This window comes from Medicago sativa, chromosome 6 (assembly GCF_051527215.1).
Source record: "Medicago sativa cultivar Bolivia chromosome 6, Bolivia_mono, whole genome shotgun sequence".
In the NCBI taxonomy this organism is placed as follows: Eukaryota; Viridiplantae; Streptophyta; class Magnoliopsida; order Fabales; family Fabaceae; genus Medicago; species Medicago sativa.
Window position 1 is genome coordinate 19,107,459 of NC_140754.1, and position 22,275 is coordinate 19,129,733.

Consider the following 22,275-nt stretch of genomic DNA (forward strand, 5'->3'; position numbering starts at 1 on the left):
TCCTTAAACAAAATCTTCATTTGTCTTAGTCGTCTCTGCTTTTCTCCCCATAACAAACGATGGAAGTTATATAAACAAACAGATTGATCATGATGCACTTCCACATTTTCGGAAATTGCCTACATTCATTAAAAAAAACAGAGATTTGTTTATGCATAAATGAAGGTGAGAAAAACACAAGAGGGGGTTGAATTGGGTTGAATTGTAGTGCCTTTTTCAAAATTTTCTAAGTGTTTGCACTGGTCTAAATTTGACTCAGAATTTGATAGCAGCGGATATATCAACAAATATATATATATATATATATATATATATATATATATATATAGAGAGAGAGAGAGAGAGAGAGAGAGAGAGAGAGAGAGAGAGAGAGCAGACACAAAGCAATTATACCGGTTCCTCATACAATCCAGGAGTAGTCAAGTCCCCTTAAAATTCTAAGGGATTTTCACTATAACCACAACTGATTACAAATACTCAAGGACACAACCAAGAGACTTCCCAATGCTCAAGCACACAAGCAAGAGACTTTCAATACTCAATTAAAACTAAAAGAGATTTACAATGCTTAAGCACAAAAGCAAGAGACATCTAAAGAGTGTACAAATAAACAATATTTGTTCTTACATTTGATATACAGTTAGAGGTGTAAACAATAATACAATTCAGAACAAGAGTCTAAGACTTAGAATTTCTAAGATTGAAACTTTAATAAGAATTTCTTAAGTGTTCTATGCGCTTTTTGATTTGACAGAGTAAGAGCACAGTTAAATTAACAAAGTATTGTTATGTTCTTCAAGTCTTCATTTGCTTATATATGCAAGGATTTGAGTGACAGCGCATTAAGGGTCATTGAGAAGCTTCAAATCAAGGATGTTGGGTCTTTTTCTGATACGGATAATTCCGTTGATTAGACATTTCAAATTCATTTGTTGAAACTGGAATTATCCATTCATTCTCTTTATCCTTGAAGTTCTTTGTTTCTACACATGGTTAGAACAAGACAAACTGTACCATCAGACTTTGATAGAGATAGATACAGAAGAGGACAAATCTGGCGTGAAGTCTAGGTCTCTCAAGATCTTCTATACTTCAGTGTCTGGAGGTCCTTCAAAGTAGCATCCTTTCTTCTTATCCAAGGCGTTGACTTCTGGTTGACCTTCCTTCAGATCTTCTACCATTGTCTTTGAGCTTCTCTAGTGCTTCTGATGCTCTTTTACATGCTCAGACGTTGTTAAATTTTAATTTATGGTCATGTACACTTGAACATATATTAGCATATACAATTGTTCTTTAATACTTTGTTATCATCAAAACCTTAGAAGAATTGTCCAAACCATGCAATTTTGTTTCAACAATAAAGGGTGGTTACAAAGACCGAGAAGTGATCCTTAGAATGCGGAGATTTAAGTAGAAAATAGTTCACAAGATAAAACTTGAATTTTGAACACATCTCCAAATTTTAAACTTCGATAATTTTGGACCATTCAAGTGCAGCAAATTTCTTGATGACTGCATATACCATAAACTTATAAGATAAGAAATAAGAGTACATACTTGACAAACACTGAGTATAATAATAACAACAACAACAACAACAACAACAATAATAATGTCATTGTAACTCCCCCTCAAATATAAAAACAATAAGGTCATGATAACTCATACAGCCACAATCAATTACCATGATTCATCTATCTATTTGAAGATATTGTATTTAAAGATGAGTTTGATAAATTCAGTAACATACCTTGATATCCAAAATTGGTGAGTAGATTTAGTATCACGTGCATATTTGGTCGAGTTTAGGATCATTGCATACATAAATGTATTTTATTGATGAATGTGAATTCGTAAATGATAAATGTCATCGTTTATAATTTGAGTGACCAAATGTGATTATGAATGATGATGATTGATTGAGGTTTATTAAATGACAATTATTGAATGATGTGAATATTGAATGATGTGATTATTGAATGATGATAATGTATATGGTTAATTGTGTATTATGTATGCTATCTCTTTGAGTCTACTCATAATGTTTATGCACCCGTATTTTTTTGAATGTAGGCTCACCTCCTGTTTTGCGGGTTGGATGCATGTACCTCTGTGTGATACAAATACTCAGGACGAAGAATCTTAGAAGTTGTGAGTCTTGGAGGATGCGTGGAGCCGTTCTCGTTAATTTTTATCGTTAATGGAAATTATTTAGTGTCATTGCTATAATTTTGTAACACTGGGGAATTGGGGTTTCCTTTTAATTTTTAGACATTATTTTGAGTTTCATGTTGGAACTCAGTTTAATTGTTAAGATGATGTGACTATGTTTTGAATTTATTTCAGCTCCACTATTTTTAGTTCAATTGGAGTATTTTCAAATGATGAGAAGGTGTGACACCATGTTTAAATATTATTTGTATTTTAATTTAAAAAAATACTTGTTGGGGATAGGGTGTTTTCACCAAAAAAGAATCATGCAATTTTCAAGTTTGATATGTATTAACTTACGTATCGTATCATTTTATAAACCAAAAAAATCATCATATTGTAATTGTAATCTATAAATAAATGTGTTTTCACCTCTTGGATGCATAAAGCTAAAAAAAAAAATTTGATTTTCATCACTATTATTTCTCTTTAATTTTGGGATCTTTATTATGTTTAATTGAGAAAAACCAAAGAATCTTTGACGAACATCGAAAGTTTTATTTTAGATCTTTATTATGTTTAATTGATCAATTTAGTAAACTAAAGGACAAATATGTCACATCGATCTACATTAGAGACATCTAACAATAACTTCAATTTATTAAGTGCTTTCTTACAATTCTTTAGCGATTAAAAATTATTTGATTGATTTTTACTGAGGGGAAACTATTTAATTGGTGTTATCAAATCGACGATACATTTTAGATATACATCTAGAAAAACATGGCTCAAATTCCCAACTATGTTTATGCTTTGATAATGTTTCTTTCTCTATTTCTCATTATAACCAACGGAAGTTAGTAACTTTTGACATTATTTTCTCATATTATTCTTTATGTTAGACCCAATATTTCATATTTCCTTAACAACATTAATTTATTGTTATTTGACTTGACAGTGATATATAGTTGCGAACGTGACCGGCATTGTCCACAACAAATGTGTAACAATGTATTTTACTTTAACAACAATCCTTTAATAGTATTTCATCGTCCAAAGTGCTTGAAAAGTGTTTGTAAATGTGCGTTCATTGCGCCAAAAAAGGCAATCAAATTTTTATATATCAAAAATTGTATGTAATTGTTATATGTATGACATATATTACAAATGTATAACCACTATCTCTAAGAAGTTACACATGATTGATTATCTCTAAGGTACAATTCAGTCCCTGGAAACATTATCAAAATCCTCTTAGCTAGGTAGCATACTGCAATCCTCCTCAAAAAAATCTTCATTTGTCTTGGTCGTCTCTACCTTTTTCCCCAGAACAAAAGATGGAAGTTATATAAACAAACATATAGATCATGATGCACGTCCACATTTTTGGAAACTACCTTCACCTAAAGAGAAAAAAGACATTCATTCTAAAAAAAATGCTGAGATTTTTTTTTTTTTTTTTTGCATAAATGGTTGTTACAAAGACCGAGAAGTGATCCTTAGAATGCAGAGATTTAAGTAGAAAATAGTTCACTGACAAAACTAGTTAATTAAGCTTACCATATCAAGAGAATCAGCTCCAAGTGCTTTGACCTTTGGTATTAACTCAAAATAGCGTCTTAACTAAACTAGAAACCAAGATCAAAGCATTCTAAATTATCTATGTTCCATTTATGTTATGTTCATTCTTTCAAAAAAGACACATATTCTTGAGATAATTACAACCATATTTTAAAAATAAGAAATAACATTGTTTGATGCATATCAACCAGCATAGCATAAATGCAAAACTTCAAGGGAGTATTACCTTAAATAACAATTACAACTTCACTATTTCAATTGAAAATACTCATAGCCTATAGGCGAAAATTATGACATTTTTTTACCTTGAATATTTACCTCATAACAGAGAAACGAATGTGAGTTTTCAACTTTTCATGGAAACTTCTTTGCTCATTTATTAAAAAGTCCTTATTGTGCAAACTCTCCTATATGTAGATTGTGTAATCTTAGTTTTCATATGCTTCAAAATATGTAGTTTGCAAAGTGGGATACTTATTGTAGAGAAATAGAATGACTTGAATTGTGTTACATCTTAAATCAATTTAGTTCCTAAACTATAACTCTCAGGTCAATTTAAAAATATAACTCTCAGGTCAATTTAAAAATATGAGTGGCTTAAAACAATTTTGAAGATAAATACCAGCCACTAGTTGAGTTAAAGTATAAGAATAAACTGTAAAAGTGAGAGTTGTTTTTTATGTGGTATATCCTCAAATAGAGTTTCATTAGGATTGGTGTTACCTTATTTCGTTTTTTTTCTTCTCTTTTTTTTTTTTCTTTTCTTAGGGAATTCATTTTTTGTGTCGGCATATACTTTTGTATAAATTTAACAAATGGGAGAATTAGATTATTGCTTTAGATGGTAACCTTAACTAACAAAAATAAATAACTTTGCTCTACGGATATGATAAGTCACTTGGTAGGAGTTGAACAAACATGTATAGTTTGAAAGTATTGTAGATAAGAGAAAACCTCGTGACAATTGTGTTATTATAAATTTTAGTCAAGTGTTAAATTGGAGTCTTAATTTTGTAAAAAAATATTAAAAAATTGGAGTCCGAATTATTTGGTCTATTAATAATTAGTGTATCTCTTAGTTTCACATTAATTATTGTTGTGAATTCAAACAAAATCACATCAATGAAAACAAAGATGTGTGGAGCAAAGGTAGTGGTAATCAATGGATAAAAGTGACATCAAGCAACAACAACAAACAGTCCTAAAACTAAGTGTAAAGCATCACCACAAGTATAATCAAAGCAACAAAGATAAGAAAGCAAGAAAGAGAACAAACACACCAAGATGGTAGCCCAGTTCAGTCCAATATGGCCTACTGTGGGGGGAGAGAGCAACCCTCCAATCCACTATGATGAAAGTGATACAAATTATGAGTTACAAGAAATTAGCTTAAAAGCTCACAAAAGAACAAGACCTAATTTCTACCCATTTTCATGTCACCACACTCACAAGGAATCCTAAGAGAAAATACAAAAGGAAGTTTTTTTATCCTTCCAATGGTGAAATCTCACTACCCAAGGTGTTTACAATGTTTCTCAACCCAAGAGACCCTCACTACAAAGATACTCAACCCTAAAGTCACCTCCTTTGTAATCTAAGTTTCTCTCACTTCAAGCTCTCCTTCAAAATCTGAACAGAAACACTTATATAGCAGTCAGACACTGTCAAAATCGTGTCACGATTGACAAAATCGTGTCACGGATGATGCGTACGACTCAGGAAAAACATGCTCCCTGCCACGAAAATCGTGACACGCCACCCAAATCGTGTCAAGATTTGGAACTTTCATCCATTCACAAATTTGAAGGCACTTTTCCAACAATTATCTTCTGATATGTAATCAAATACTGTATACATTAGTTACCTTGAATATAAGTCCTATTCAAATTTTTAATGGTCATGTCAAAACCATATTGAGTTAAAAAGAAGAAAAATAAATAAATATATATAGATTCAGGTTTGGATATGGGTTAAAATGAACCATGCATGTTAAAACATAAGCTGAAAAGGTATCATGTCAAAAACAAATATAACTAAGTGAGAGAGTAGTAGTGAATTATACCTTAACCCAACCCAAGCCTTGAGTAAATTAAGATTATGAGTGAGTGAATTTTGAAACTAAGATAGTAAATATTTAATTGTGAAGGTATATATATAGAGATAGTGGGAAAAAAAGACCGTTGCAAGGAGATTTTAAGAATTGTTGTTGCGAAGGTAACGGCATCAATCCATGCGTTTTCCTATGTGTATGTGTTATATATAATAGTATTGTGATAAGTATCTTTGTCGAGTTATTTTGGTATGAATACTATGCGTTATTATTTGTGTTGTGGCAATTATTCTTGTGGTGTTATTTTAACATGAATACTACTTATTTAATGGGGAATAACTTTAATTAGTTACTAAAATGGTGATTCAGAACCATATCCAACGGTGGGATGCAGGACATTTGAGTTGAGGAGTTATTACTCAATGGTATGGAACTGAACATCGAGTTTTAGGAGTTAATACCCAATGGTGGGGTATTGACAATTCATTCATACATTAAGTGATTCAGAATAATAGCCAACGTTGGGTACTGGACATTAAATTTTTAGGAGTTATTACTCAACGGTGGGGTATTGCCTAATGTTGGGGTATATTGTCTAATGGTGGGACATTTGGCTCCGTATAGAGGTGAAATTCGGATCATGAACATCGGCATATAGATTGACCAATAGGGACTAACACATTTTAGTCAGATTGTAACATGGTGTTAGAGGTGGTGATTATGAGACTAGAGTAATGTGTCATGTACGTTTCATTTATTTTTATTGTCATGAAATCTATGTGGCATGCCTTTTTGTATCATGTTTGTTAGTTGAAGATGACCCTTACTTTTGGACAGATGACCGTCAATCCATCTTTCCTATTCGGCAGTGGCGCCAGGGAGGCAAAGTCATCTAGTAGAAGAAGACAAAAATAAAACGGTGGTGCATATTTGGAGGCTTGATATATTCTGACACTGGTATTAACCTTGTTGAGAAAACTTTTTGCAAGCATTCATGAACTATGACCAGATAGGTTTAGTCTTGAGTAGAAAAAGGCCAAGTGTCTTGTTCTTAAGAATATTAATGTACAACAACTATGATTTACTAGTTTGAAAATTCAAATAGGAACTTATTTATTGGTTTATTTTAAAGTCGATGAGTTTTACATTACTTTTTTAATTCAATGTAACGGCTCCGCTTGGTGGGCATGTAACGCTCGAGGCTAATGAGGGCGGGGAGTGGTCCGGCTCCTTGCATGTTTCTAGGCAAAACTGAATCACATCGGAATGAGAGAGATTCTGAGGCCGTGCGGGTATGGGACGGCATGGTTGAGGGAAGGTTTATAAGAATTGTTTGGTACTCCCTATATCAACAAGAAGTATATTCTTTTCGGTAGCTCATTCCATAAGAACTCCACAGTTAAGCGTGCTTGACTTGGAGTAATTTTGGGATAGGTAACCTACCGGAAAGTTTCCCGGTAAGCATGCAAGTGAGAACAAAACATGCTGAAAAGACTCGTGTCGGTTTGTGGGGTCAGTCGACAATGCTGAAAGCAGTCTGGGATGTTGTTACATTCAAAGGAAAAAAAATATTTGTCTTTTCACTAAGAATTTTGCTAATTAACGTTTGAAAAATTGGGTCGTCATAAATCACAAGACAAATATTTGTTATTACTACTTTAAAAAAAGACAAATATTAATCATTGATAAATATTAAACACAAATGACAAATATTTGTCGCTTGTGTATAAAAAAAAACATTACACATTTATTTTTCATAGATAAAGAAAAAACAAAGGTTTAATATTTGTCCCTAATACATAAAATAAAATATGAAAGAAGTATATATCACTAAAAAAAATATAAAAGAACACAATACGAGACTATTGTCTGGAAAAATATTTATCATTGATATCAAGAAAACATTAGACAAATATTTGTCGGTAATAAATATTAAGAAACAATGGACAAGTACGAGACAAGTATTTATCGCGGTTTATTTTTACGATTTGTCGGTAATAAATATTAAGAAACAATGGACAAGTACGAGACAAGTATTTATCGCGGTTTATTTTTACGAAGTGTTTATCACTAATAAATATATAAAAAATGGTACAAATATTTGTCAATAATAAATACATAACCTATATTTATCATGATAAATATTTTCCCAAGAACCTAAAGGTTAATACCAAAAAAAAAATCATGCAATTTTCACATTTAATATTTATTAACTTATGATCGTATCTTTACCAAAAAAAAAAAAAAAACTTATGATCGTATCATTTTTACAAAAAAAAAAAAAAAAAATCATCATATTGTAATTTTAATCATTATTTATAAAGCTAATTTTATTCATTGGTCCTCTTTGATTTTGGGATTTTGTCCTTTAATAAAAAAAATGAATCTTCGATGAGCATCAAAAGTTTTTCTTATCTTTATTATATTTAACAGGTAAGTTTAGTGAGCTAATAAATAAACATACCACATTGATCTACCATCGAGATATTTAACTATAACTTCAATTCAATAGATGCATTCTTGCAATTCTTAAGTGATAAAGAACTATTTAATTGATTTTTATTAAGGGGAAACTATTTAATTAATGTTACCAAAGCATTATATTTTACTTATAAAATGTTTAAACCAAACTTTCATATTTTAAGCATACATGAAGAAAAATATGGTTCAAAGTCTCAACTTTGTTTATATTTTGATGATGTTTCTTTCTCTATTTCTCATGGTAACCAACGGCAGTAAGTCACTTTTACATTATTTTTTTATTTCCTTCTTCATGTTAGATATAATATTTTATATTCCTTTAACAACATTCCTTTATTGTTATTTGACTTAACAGTGGATATTCTTTGCAAACATGACCGGAATTGTCCAAAAAATATGTGTCTCCTTACTCAAATTCCGAAGTGCTTTAAAAATGTTTGTAAATGTGTTTAATTGTAACCATTTTACTTTAATAACTTCCCCCGCACTTTGATTTATGCTTCTTTTAGCTCTAAGTATCTTCCACGAGATGAAGAATGTATTATTATAGGAGTATACCTTATTTCTATGCCATAATATTGGCACATTAATAATTTCCCCTTGACTTTGATTTATGATTCTCTTGTCATTGTGTTGTTTAGTTGCTCTGCATTTTTTTTATCATACTCATGTTTTATCTCATTGAGCTATCTTAAGAAGGTTTTTAATAAAGCAGATGTTGAAAGTCTTTGGTTCTTTTTTCTTGAATTTCGGTCTAGTTCCCTAAAATTTGTTATTATCATTTTCAGATTATCTATTCCTATATATAAAGAGGATATATTGTTTTGGACTTGATATCTTTCGATCATACCCTTCATTTAAACTCTTATAATTTTAATTTTCTATTTTTTATACTCCCTCCGTCCCGCAATAGATGACCCATTTGAAAATTTGCAATTTTGACCTAACTTAATTTGACCATATTTTTCTACTGATATAAAAAGATAAATAATATCATATGAGATGTTGTTAGATTCGTCTCGATGAGTATTTTCAAAATATCAAATTGTCATAATTTTTTCTGACATATTATTCAAGATATTTAAGCTCAAAATTATGCATTGGTATGCGTAATAGGGTCAACTGTGTCATGTATTATGGGACGGAGGGAGTACTATATTTGAATCTTTAATTAAAAAATCAATTAAATCTCATTATAAAAAAGATATAGAAGGGTCATCGGGGTGCCAACCTACTTGGAATGTCGACGATTCTTCTTGATGTCTGTCATTTCTCCTGGCTTAGAAAAAAAATATATAGTGTATGTAAATCAAGTTTATGAAAATGTATGTAATTTGTATGTCATTTAGTTTATGTAATTTTGGTAGTTCACTTCAGTTGCTTTTCCTTTTTCTTCATCGAGAGGATACATCTATTATGTACCTAAATTACATACACTTGCGTAAACTTAGTTTACATACACTATACTTCTAAAACTGAAGAAAAACATGAAATCGAAGTACAATTTCCAATCATAAAGCGACAAACAGAAACTGAAAATTCGTAAAATCACCATTGAAGAAGCAAAATTTAATTGAGATTGTTAATGCATTCATGAGTGTTTGTAAGAAAGAGATTTTATCTACGTTATTTCTTATTTTAATCGTGGGACACGTTAGCTCAAGAGAGAGTCCCTGTATATACACTATCAATACTTACAATTGTGCATATATACACTATGCTAGAAACATTTGACGGATCATTATTTGAAGAAATTGTTTAAAGGAATTAAAAACAGAAAATGGTATGTTTATACATAACAAAAACTTATTTAACACTTTGATCAACTCGTGCATTGACTAAAGTGGTTAAATAGCTCCTCCTAAAAAGAATTGTTCGGGACAACCTGAATTCGATTTCAAGTGGAAACAATTCTTTGAACAGACTTTATTTAACTTTTGACCGAACTTTTGATTACTTGCGCCTTTTTTCCTGAGGAATCAGACGCGTACGGTCGACATCAACACCAAAAAAATTCAAGCAATATTCACATCTGATATGCATTAACTTATGATCGTATCATTTTTTAAACCAAAAGGAAATCATCATATTATAATTTTAATCTATAAATAAATGTGTGTTTACCTCTTCGATGAATAATTATCAAAGTTAAAAAAACAATATATTCATCGTCCATCACTATAATTTCTCTTTAACGAGCATCAAAAGTTTTATTTGAGATCTTTATTATGTTTAAGTGATCAATTTAGTGAGCTAGAGGACAAATATGTCACATTGATCTACATTAGAGACATCTAGCAATAACTTAAATTTAATAAAACCTTTCTTACAACTCTTTAGTGATTAAAAAACTATTTAATTGATTTTTATTGAGGGGAAACTTTTTAATTGATGTTACCAAAGAATTAAATTTTACTTATAAAATGTTTAAACAAAACTTCATATTTTAGATATACATGTAGAAAAACATGGCTCAAATTGAATCATATGTTTATGCTTTGATAATATATTTTTCTTTATTTCTCATGGTAACCAATGGAAGTAAGTAACTTTTAACATTATTTTCTCGTATTATTCTTTATGTTAGACACAATATTTCACATTTCTTTAACAACATTCATTTATTGTTATTTGACTTGACAGTGATAGTTAGTTGCGAACATGGCCGGGATTGTCCAAGACAAATGTGTCCCGAAGCATATTTCTTTGACAACAAGCCTTTTATATTATTTCATCTTCCAAAGTGCTTGGAAAATGTTTGTAAATGTATGTTCCGATAACAATTTAACTTTATTAAGGCAAATTATACGGTATATACATCCAAAAATTTGAGTGTACAGGTACACCAAATTGTTAAATTAATAATTAAATGAGTTGTTTTTTAAAGAAAAAAATTATTTATCATCATTGACAATTATAATAATTAAATCTTATTTACCAAAAGCTTCGACGAAATAAAATTTACTTTTTTTGAATTTTTATTACTCATAATAAAGAATATTGATTATTTTTGTCATGAGAAAATGTTAAAAATTTAATACGATTCTTATAAACAATGAAATGATGTCTTTTTTTCGTATGGAATGATGTTTTCTAAAATATAAATATTGATAAATAGGTTTTTAATTTATAATTGTTAATTTATAAATTTATAGAGCAAGAGTACCGGTACACCTCAATTTATGAGGTGTACCGTAGAAGTTCCCCTTTATTAATTGCCCTCGCACTTTGATTTATTCTTGTTCACGCATGTAAACACAAGTTAATTACAATAGGTGAGCTGCTCAGTGAAACGTTTTGGGTAGAGTTTAGAGAGCACTCTTAAGACATAAATGAATAATGCACTGTTTTCACTGTTTCGAATCTGTCCCATCAAACATCTAAGTGTCCTCCTTTTATAGCCATTAGAGTGTTGGTCTAATGGGCCTTTCTCTGATCATTCAAAGCCTGTTAGATTGTGATCCAGAGCCTCCTATTGGTTGTTTGTTTTAAGTACGGACGCGCATGGACTAGGATGCAACTCGTCTGTACCGGGCGCGTGGACTAGGATGCAACTCGTCCGTACCGGGCGCGTGGAGTTGAGACGCGTTGATCATCTGTACAGGACACGTGGCATTAAGTGAAGGTGAGATGAACTGCTGGCATGACTTGAACAATCAAAGCAGTGTTGAGCTGGTTGGCTTGACTCGAACAATCAAACCAGTGTTGACAGAAGACGAGCAGAGCTGGCTGGCTTGACTCGAACAATCAAACCAGTGTTGACTGAAGACGTGCTGAGCTGAACTGGTTGACTTGACATGAACAGTCAAATGGAAAGGTCTATCCATGCAAGTCCAATTCTTCTTTTAGCTTTAAACTTCTTTCAAGGGATCAATAATGTTTTATTATATTATAATTTACTTATAAATGTATAACTTATTTTTATGTCATAAAATTGGTACAATAATAATTTTATCTTACTTTGATTTATATTTATCTTGTCTTTGTGTTGTTTAGTTGCTCTATACTTTTTTTACCAAGCTTGCATTTTATCTCAATGGGCTATTCTAAGAAGGTTTTTAACAAAGCATATGTTGAAAGTCTTTGGTTCTTTTTTCTTGAGTTTTGGTCTAGTCCCCCGGATTTTGTAATTATCATTTTTAGTTTACCTATACCTATATATAAAGAGGATACATTATTATCCGTTGGATACTTATCTTTCAATTATATATTTCATTTAAACTATTCTAATAACAATTTTATATTTCGTATACTATTATCTAAATCTTTGATTTTCTTCAAAAAAAAAAAATCTAAATCTTTGATTAAAATTCGCCGATTGCTTGCTTTGGAGTGGGAATTGAAGATTTGTCATTCTTATCGTGAGGCGAATTCGTGTGCATGCGCTCTTGCAAACATGGGTTGTGTGCATGCGCCTGAATTGCGTGTGTATGAGCAGTGTTCAGCTAGGCTAAGTACGCTGATGTTAACCCCTGAATCATCTCTTTTCTCGGACTTAGGCCCCTATGTTCCCCCCACCCCCCCCCCCCCCCCCCCCCCAAAAAAAATCTTCAATTAAAAAAATGAATCTCATTATAATAAAAATAATTTTGCTACAATTAAAACAATATAAGTGAATCTTTATTTGATTATGGTATCTTATAAAAAAAAAATTATACTTGACCAAAAAAAACGACACACACATATATAACGACAATCGCATTTAAGGCTAAGTGTGTAATATTATTTATTCTAAAAAATGATTAAGGTGTATAAACATATACTTTAAATTTCATTAACAAGTGTTATACCCTAATTCTGGACCTAAAAATACTTGTTCAAAATTTTCTTTCATCTTTGATATATGTCTATTATTCTTGAAGAATTGCCAATTTGCTATTGTTTACACTGACATTTTAATCTGCTTTATCTCTCAACTTAGCTTTACAAATCTTTTCAACTGTGTATTTGTCCATGTTTTCTTGCATTTCAAGTCATCCAAAACTTTTTCTTGCATTTCAAGTCATTTGAATTTGTCTCTAATCAATTGCATCTTTCTCTGCATCTTATTTCAATATTGTTTACAAAATTCATGAAAAAGGGTATTTTAGTCATTTCCTGCATTCAAACTCATTTTAGTCCTTGAAAATTGTTTAAGTCTTTTCAATTGGTTTGTATAAGTCCTTGTTTCATTTCTATGCCAAAACCATTCCAAAAATTACATTTAAAGTCATTTTGAGTCAGTTTAGCCCCTAGGGGCATTTTAGTCATTTCCTATGTTAAAATTTCTTTCAATCTTTGAAAAATTGTCCCTGAGTCCTTTCAATTGGTTTGAATGAATTTTTGTTTAATTTCATGTCAAAATCCACTCCAAGAGTTTACATCTGAGTTATTTTGAGTCAGTTTAGCCCCTAGGGGCATTTTAGTCATTTCCTGTGTTAAAGCTCTGTTTAATCCCTAAAAAACTTGTCTCTGAGTCTTTTCATTTAGTTTGTATAAACTCTCGCTTTAATCCCCTGTTAAAAATCACTTTAAAATTGCATCAGAGTCATTTTGAGTCGTTTTAGTCCCTAGAGGCATTTTGGTCTTTTCACACGAAATTTTGGCAGAGAGAGGTTACTTTGAAGTACCTCATTCAAGTAATTGGTTCATTTTAGTCCTTTTGGTGTTTTTTATTTCATTTCACTTTAAGTTTTTTCCATTTTATTCATTTTTAATTCAATTTTAGTTATTTTCATTTTGGTCCTTTTTTAATAACTCTGTTTTTTTTTTGCTTTCTAGTCCATTTTGTCTTTTGCATTTTGGTCCTTTGTTTCTAGGTAATTGCAGATTAGTCCCAAGTTCTTAAAAATTGCAGAGAAGTCCTCAAGGTCCAGATTTTAGTCCAGGGTTTTAGTCCAGATACGTGGCAAGTTCTAAGTGGCTCAGAGGCCACATGGCAGCCTATATAAGGCCACGTCATTGATTGCACAGTGAGGATCCCATTCAGAATTCAACACATCATCAAATCACAGAAACAAAAAAAAAATTTCTCTCTCTTGGCAATTAGATCAAAATCTCAGAATTCTTCAAGAACACGAAGAACACACACAAACCCTAACTTTCCAGTAACAAAAATTTCAATCGATTGCAATGAATTCAAAGCAGTTCTCAGAGATTCACTGAAGAATCTTCATCATCGAACTCTTGTTTCTTCAATTCGAAGCTCAAATTCATCACCTAAGAGACAAATCTGAACGATCACAGAAGCGAAGCTTCGAGAGTGAGAAGAAGAAGAACGAAGTGATTTTGAACCGGCAAAGAGAGAAGAAGGAGATTCACTGGTTTATTTCCGGTTTCAACAGCATCACAACACTTACCAGAAGAAACAAGGAAGATCACGAAGTTTTCCAAAGAATTTTCGTACGAATCTCCATCTCAACTCAGGTAACCACAAAACTTCTTCATTTTTTCATCGCAAAAAAGCTCAACGAAGGTCTATAACACAAATAAACGGTGAATCATAGTAGATCGATGAATTAGAAATACTTTTCTTCGAAAGAACTTTGAAGATGTTCTGAAAAAAATTTGAAACGTTGAGACCGTAGCTTCAAACTTAGATCTACAAGGATTCACCGTTCGTTTTGCAAATCTAAGTTCATATTCGTAACCAGCACAAGAAATAGAACAAGTTAAGGTTTAGATTCAAACAGATCGGAGAAGTTTGAGTGTTGCCGGAATCTGGAATTCACGGCGGTGACAATGAAGATTCCGATGAATCTTCATCGTCTCCAGCCGTTTCATTCCAGAAACGTGCAGTGGAGGATGAACACCGGTGAAGAGAGAAGTGAGAACTTCTCTCACTAGACAAGAGAAGAGAGAGAAGTGAAAGAGAGAAATGAGTGAACCGGTCCCATTTGCCTTTATATAAGTGTTGTTGAACCGTTTGGTTCAATTAAACCATACTGGTTCGTTCGTTTCCCACCTGAACCATGTGTTCTCCACCGTTAGATCTAGGGTTAGGGCTCCTGGATCAATCCTACGTTCCACAGGTTCCCTGATGATCCAAGATCCATTTGTGTGTGGGCTTGGGCCTGTTGTTTGTACTGGATTTCGTTTTCTTTCATTTTCTTGCTATTTCAATACTGTTTCTTGCTGTTTGCACCCCTATATGTTCAAAAACCTTGATAAAAATTCCTGAAAATTTTCTACATGTTCTTGATATTTTTCTTGACATTTTTTGTGATATTTTTATGTGTTAAAACCTGAGGAAAATATATGTAGTATTTCTTGCTAATTTGTTTACTATTTTTGATAAAATTTGTGAAGTTTTGTATGTTTTTGAGTCTAAAAAAATCTTTAAAATTCTAAAATTTTTCCATGAATGTTTCTTGTTAGATTTGTGATATTTTTGTGATGATTTTGCACATTAAAATTGATAAAAAATAATATGATGCTTGTCTTGCTATTTTGTGGTGTTTTGTATTAAAAATTTGTGGAAAGTACATGTTCTTGATCCCTAATCATGATACATGATGTTGATTTGTGAAGTGTGAATTTGTAATGGATTTCTTGCTATTGTGGAGTGTTTTTTTTACTGCATGTGAATATATTGTATGAGTTTACTTGTCTTACAAGTCATGTGACTGTGTGTTTGTGAAAATAAAGTGCCAAGTATGTCTAAAACATATCATGGTTCTTGACTTGAGTGTATCTTTATAATCCTCATATTATTGAATGTGATAAAACCTTTAGAAAAGTTGGCATGATGTGAAGATTATAGGTCATACACTTGTTTTGATATTATGATAAGTTTTAGGAATATCTTGTCACTTTTAGGTTAAGGGTTTCATTACTTTTTGCCAAGGTTTTAGTGTTTCTTTTTGCTTATAATTTTCATTCCATGATACCCTATGCTACTAACTACTTTACTCCATGTTTCATGCATTCCATAAGGCATCTCGTTCTCCATCTTATATTCTTGGTCTTTATCTTTTTTATATACTTTAAAGTTCATGCAAAAATTAGAATGTAATGCCTAGGAATTCTTGTACTTTACCTTATGCTTTTTATTTTCTTGAAAGACCATAGCATGTAACTAGGGCATGATGTAAAGGACAATGGACTCTAATGATGTACACCGACACAAGCACCGACACATGCACACACATATCACATGGTTATTTTAGATGTATGTTTAGGGAATGTATGCTTAGATGTATGGCTAGGAACTTTGAAACTTAGGCAAAAATCCTTTTTCCAAAAATATGAACAACATCACTCAAATCATTTTCTAAATAAACTTTGGGATCCAAATCCCATTGATTTTCCTTTTATTTTCTTAAACAAAAAATCTTAACAAATTCTCAATCCTACTTAAACTTTTTTGCAAAATAACTAATTCAACCTCACAATTTCACAATCTTATGCCCTTGAGGCTTCTTTATCATTCTTCAAAATTCCAATTTTCAAACTTAAAATCAATCAACAAAAATAAAAACATTTTTTGGAAGAGAACTACGGTGGATTTGATCCCTTAAAAGGGTACATAGGCAAGGAACCAATATTCCTTCAATTCAAATAAAATAAAAATTCAAACACTTTCTTCTCCCTTCAATTCTTGACTTAGTAAACTCTTAGGTGTAAATATCATTTTTCAAAATAGCATTTAAAAATAAAGCGCGCGCGTAGAAAGTAAAGACGGTTCCTATAGGATACTATAGTCGTTATGGGTGTCTAACACCTTCCCGTAGCAAAATCAACTCCCGGACCTCGATTCTCAAGGGTTTTGCTTATTTTTTCCCTTCCCAAGAAAAAATGAGACATCAAAGGTTAAAAAGGTTCAAACTTAATCAATGTTTGACACCCGAAAAACCAAGATAAAACAACAAGTAGTACAATATTCCTTAAAAAAAATTAACAAGTACAATATCGAAATACAATAACATCACCACATAATTGTCCCTTTAAAAATAAACCACCTTTATGAACAAAATCTCTTATATCCAAAACATCTTTGTGAATATACCAACTATTGATAATCAATATCAATGAACTTTATATCCAAAACACACTTTTCTGAACATAATCTCTTATAAAGTAATGGAAATATTGTTTTCACTTATTTGATAGTCTTATAATTGATGTTTCATCCATAGCAGTTGTGTGCAACACTTAGCAGCTGAGATTTATTAAGCTTCTTGTTATACTTTGATTGATGAACATAGACTTCATTTATGCATTTGATTGATTTAAATACCATGAAAGAACTTCAATTCTCCCATCATACTGATTTCAAACTCTGCTTGCATCATCTTAGAAAATTTATTGCAAAGAGTTGCATTAATAGAACCTAAGAAGATATCATCAACATATATCTCAACATTTAAAACTTCATTCTTCAATTTTATTTATGAAGAGAGTTGTACCAACTTGTCCTTTTTACCAAGCTTTATGAGCTTGTTTGATATCATAGAGTGACTTTTTTGGTTTATATACAAACTTTAGGTGTTTTAAATCTTCAAACTCAGTTGGTTGTTTGACATACATTTCTTCATAGATAACACCATTTAAAATGCACATTTAACTTCCATTTGATATAAGATGATATCATGGTTTACAACATATGATACCAATAATCTAATTGCTTCTAATCTTGCTACATGAGTGAAATTTTCAGTGTAATCAATACCATCTTACTGACTATATTCTCTTTGCCTTTAAAATTCTTTGTTTATTTCTGCATGTGGTCAGACGAAGACAAACAGTGATCAGTATTAGTATTCAGTACTTAAAAACGACATTCCCTCGTAAAAAGACAAAATTGGTCAAACACATTGCAATCTTAGCAGTGCTTGTGCGTTGATTGCTTTATCTAATAATTATTTTTTGCTAATATCTTATAATTATTTATTTGCTATGGCTGAATATAGAGAAAAGATGTTCCACGAATCTATCACGACTTTACACCACAGTCTAAATCACGCTTCCTCAAATTTTCCTGATAAGAAATTCATTGTATATATAGAAAGATACTACTAATAGTTGATAAAAAAAATAACTATCAATTAGACTTATAATTGTGCATATTTAAAATTCATATTGGAGAAGAATATGGTATGTGCATGGATTCCGTTTATTGGAACCCTGTTTCTATTTATTTTGGTTTCGAATTGGTCAAGGCCCATTTTCCTAGAAAAATGGACCATCATACGATATATAGCTCCATACCTCCGTCCTAAAGGAGAAGGTTTCCTCTCGATGCAAACACCAACTAAAAAAGACATGTTCGTAAAGTAAAGGGGGAAGGACAAAAATGTAACATCTCGCCATAGGGTGATTAGGCAAAGGTATCCAACTTAGGTTACCCTTTGATATAGGAGCCATGCACATCTCAAACACCTGATAACTTCCAAAAACTCCTCATACCATCTATATAAAGAGGAGCAAGGCATTAAGAAGGGCATAACTTTATTTGTAAAACCAGGAAAGAAAAAAACATCACCACCATAACCGGCACCAAGCCAACGGGGTGGGAACGATTGTACTTTTCTTGCAAGTACAGGAAATTATAAAATTGCCTCATGTAGAATTAGTTGCACCCACATATGATATAAATACTACTGTTAGATTAGTTTTACTTAAGTCAGTATCCTATTTATATGCGGGTATTTCAAAAAAAAAAGAGGATTGTCTTATTTCGGTAAATACATCCAACCAACTCCAATCATTTTACCGATTAACATCTTAGAAGACTTCACAAAACCCTTACATTTTCGACTTTTCAGAAATATATTAGCTGATGAATTAGTAGAAGGACTTAACCTATATTTCATTCAATTACTATTCTTGAAATATAGGTTAAAATAATTTTGATTAGTTTGAGTTCGGCGTTATTTTGAGTTCGGCATTACTTTGAAATATAGAATTTATTTAAATGTTGTACATTTATGAAATTGTAAATATTTTGTAAACATTTCTTCAAATGTAAGTCATTTTAATTTGTTTCATTCGAAGTTTTCAAGATAAGACGTCAATGTCATCTCTCAATCAAAATGAAAAAGTTTCTAATCTTATTACACAAATTAGGACGTTACAACTAGCAAGGACCAAATTTGCTTACGGAAATCAATTGAGGGATCATTGTTTAAAGAAATTGTTTAAAGGGATTAAAAACAGAAAATGATATATTTATATGGACCAAAAACTTATTTAACACTTTGATCAACTCATGCAATTGTCAACCAAGTGAATTGACTCTTGTGGTTAAATAGCTCCCCTAGGACGAATTGTTCGAGACAATCTAGGTATAATTCATATGGTGGAAGCAATTATTAGACATACTTTATTTAACTCCCAACCGTACTCTCGATTTCTTGCTCCTTTTTCCCCGAGGAACCGGATGGTGGACACAGGGCCGGCCCCACACTATACGAGGCCTAAAGCGAACTTTAAAAAACGAGGCCTTTTATATTCTAATAAAAATAACAGAGCTGATGAAATTCATTGTAGTTGTACTTTTTTTATTTTGGAAGAAATGTTTAGTTGCAGTTTTGCAAAGACGAGCAATAGTGGAGTTGAAGGGTGTCTTAATTATTTGTAATTAACAATTTTATTTTGGAAGAAATGTTTAGTTGCAGTTTTGCAAAGACGAGCAATAGTGGAGTTGAAGGGTGTCTTAATTATTTGTAATTAACAATGAGAAAATTGAAAAGTTATAGAAGTAAATGTGAAAATCAAAAGTTGGGAATTGTTTTTGGAGAAAACGGTGGATGTTATTATTATTATTATTGAGTTATGAAGAGCGGAACAACGGATTAGAGAAGACAGAGTCACTGAGAGGCCTCTTTTTTTTGTTTTCACTCCTAAAATCGTAGAAGTTAGGAGCATTTTAAAAAAAATATTTGAGGCCTTTTTTTACTTGGATAAAAACAAGAAATTTTGGAGGCCTAAAGTCCTTGCTTTGGTGGCTTGGGCCTTAGGCCGGCCCTGGGTGGACATCAAAAACAACAAAAAAAAATCATTTATGTAATATCCCGCTTATCAGTATCTGAATATTATCAGTCAAGCATGCCAGAGAAAGAAAGTTTATGAAAAGTAAGTTGACGGAAATATTTATTATGGAATGTCAGCTTAATACGAGTTAAGTAGCAGAGTCGTATTAAACACGCTTAAGATAAGGATATTATGGTAATTACACGAGAAAGAGATATTTATATGGTTTGAGACCAAAAATATCTCATTTTCTCATTCTCCTTCTCTCTCTATGTTTTGGGTAAGAATCTTCCCTCCCTCTCTCTCTCTAGGCCGCCTCATCCTCCCTCAAAGAAGTCATCAAAGCCTTCCAAATTCATGCAATAGATGGCTTAGCAAGCAAAGAATCAAGTGGAAGCATGGATTTAAGCATGGTTTGGTGGAAAGTTTAGGAATCAAGGATGAAGTGGAAGCTAGGGTTTGATGCTTGGAGCTTGAAGATCAAGTGCTAATCATTAAGTGAGTTCTTAGATAGAACCCACCATTGGGATTATGTGTTTAATTGCAAGCAAAACATGATTTTAAGTTAAGATTAGAGAAATGAGAATTTTATACCTTAGCCTTGATCTAGTCTTGTACATGTTAATATTGCCATGAATGATGTTTTATAATGCATATATATGTTGTTGGATGTTTTGGTGCATTAGAATGAGTTTTTGGTCAAAAATTGGAAATTTGGTACCACAGACCCGAAGAACTACGCTATTAGCGAAATCTACGCTAATAGCGAAATCCATCAGGATGAGCTACGCTCCAGGGGCGCTAATAGCGCAGCCCTCTGGTTTGGCCAGCTAGTTTTTGGCTTGTTGGCTCATTGTCGGGTCGGTGGTGCATTCCATAGCCTTTCTTTCAACGTTTTATAACTTTATAACCCCAAAACAACATCTAGGAAATGCACATAACATCAAACGATTCTTGAAAAGAAAATCATGGCAATCTTAACATGAGTGGCAAGAGTGATTCAAGAGAGAATAGCCGAATTACTCGGGTAGCAAAGAACTAGGCATGGGATGAAAGTAGAGCCTTGACATAGCTTGTCAAGAACTAGAATAGTTAGTAAAGAATAGAATGCTAGGCATGAGTAGTATGCTTGATTAGATGCGAAGTGATATAGAGTATTCTCTTCGTATAGAAACTAGAGTGCCATACGAGTGTGGCAAGACGTGAATTGATTAGATATCTCTTCACATAGCAAGATAAGCAAGCATATAGTTTACCTCTAGTCGGATCGTATAGGTATCCGAGGTAAAAGAGATAGCTAGCATAGATTTATTACTCATGAATTTATAGACCAAGACTTTAAAGTTAAGGTGCCATGTCTCTTGTGTCCACACTAGGATGGCTCAAGGGGTTTCCATTAGGTGAAACGGGGTTAGCCGTAAGGAACCCGCATGTCACTTAGTAAGAAAGATGTAGTGGTCGTGTCTCTTGTGTCCACACTAGGTTGGTTCAAGGGGTTTCCATTACGTGAAACGGGGTTAGCCGTAAGGATCCCGCACGTCACTGCAGGAGTGCCGTTGGTTATACCTTAGATAGATTTCCATCGGATAGATAGGGATTGCGCTCGGGGTTACTCCACTCGAGGCTTTCCGTAAAATGAACTCAGATAATGTTTGATTGTTAAACGCTAACTTCATGAATGAATCTGACTGTGCATATCATTAGATATATTATGTTATGTCATAGAGCCTTGACGTAGATCGTCAAGAAATAGTAGTGCCTTGATGTAGATCGTCAAGAATAGTAGAACATAGACGAAGATCGTCAAAACAAGCATGATAGAAAGATAGAATGTGTTGTTAGATACAACATAGTTATGTATAGAGAAAGTATAGAGAAATTATACCGATGACGATCTTAGGTTTCCCCTAATCGTCCGGTTTAGAATTGTGTCATGATTATAGTATGTTTAGGCCTCGATACGTAGAGCGTATTCTTGGCATTGCGGTTCTATTTCCCCTCGACCGCCATGACACGTATAGGAAGAGAAGCCTATAACAAGGTAAGATAAGACTATGACG

At 32.2% G+C, this 22,275-nt stretch overlaps 4 long non-coding RNA genes across 4 annotated transcripts; 3 read left to right on the plus strand and 1 right to left on the minus strand.

The window, feature by feature from the left end:
* Window positions 1–387: 387 nt before the first annotated feature.
* Window positions 388–2,467, minus strand: LOC146913459 (uncharacterized). The gene is made up of 2 exons (XR_015013589.1): window positions 2,080–2,467; window positions 388–1,512 (listed from the first exon to the last, which is right to left on the minus strand). It is a non-coding gene; the product is annotated as an uncharacterized LOC146913459 (long non-coding RNA).
* Window positions 2,468–2,872: 405 nt separating this feature from the next.
* On the plus strand, window positions 2,873–3,353 carry LOC146913460 (uncharacterized). Its single transcript, XR_015016020.1, has 2 exons — window positions 2,873–3,007; window positions 3,110–3,353. It is a non-coding gene; the product is annotated as an uncharacterized LOC146913460 (long non-coding RNA).
* Window positions 3,354–8,053: 4,700 nt separating this feature from the next.
* LOC146913461 (uncharacterized) lies at window positions 8,054–8,877 on the plus strand. The gene is made up of 2 exons (XR_015013596.1): window positions 8,054–8,517; window positions 8,619–8,877. It is a non-coding gene; the product is annotated as an uncharacterized LOC146913461 (long non-coding RNA).
* Window positions 8,878–10,420: 1,543 nt separating this feature from the next.
* LOC146913462 (uncharacterized) lies at window positions 10,421–11,279 on the plus strand. The gene is made up of 2 exons (XR_015013598.1): window positions 10,421–10,804; window positions 10,907–11,279. It is a non-coding gene; the product is annotated as an uncharacterized LOC146913462 (long non-coding RNA).
* The last annotated feature ends 10,996 nt before the right edge of the window (window positions 11,280–22,275 follow it).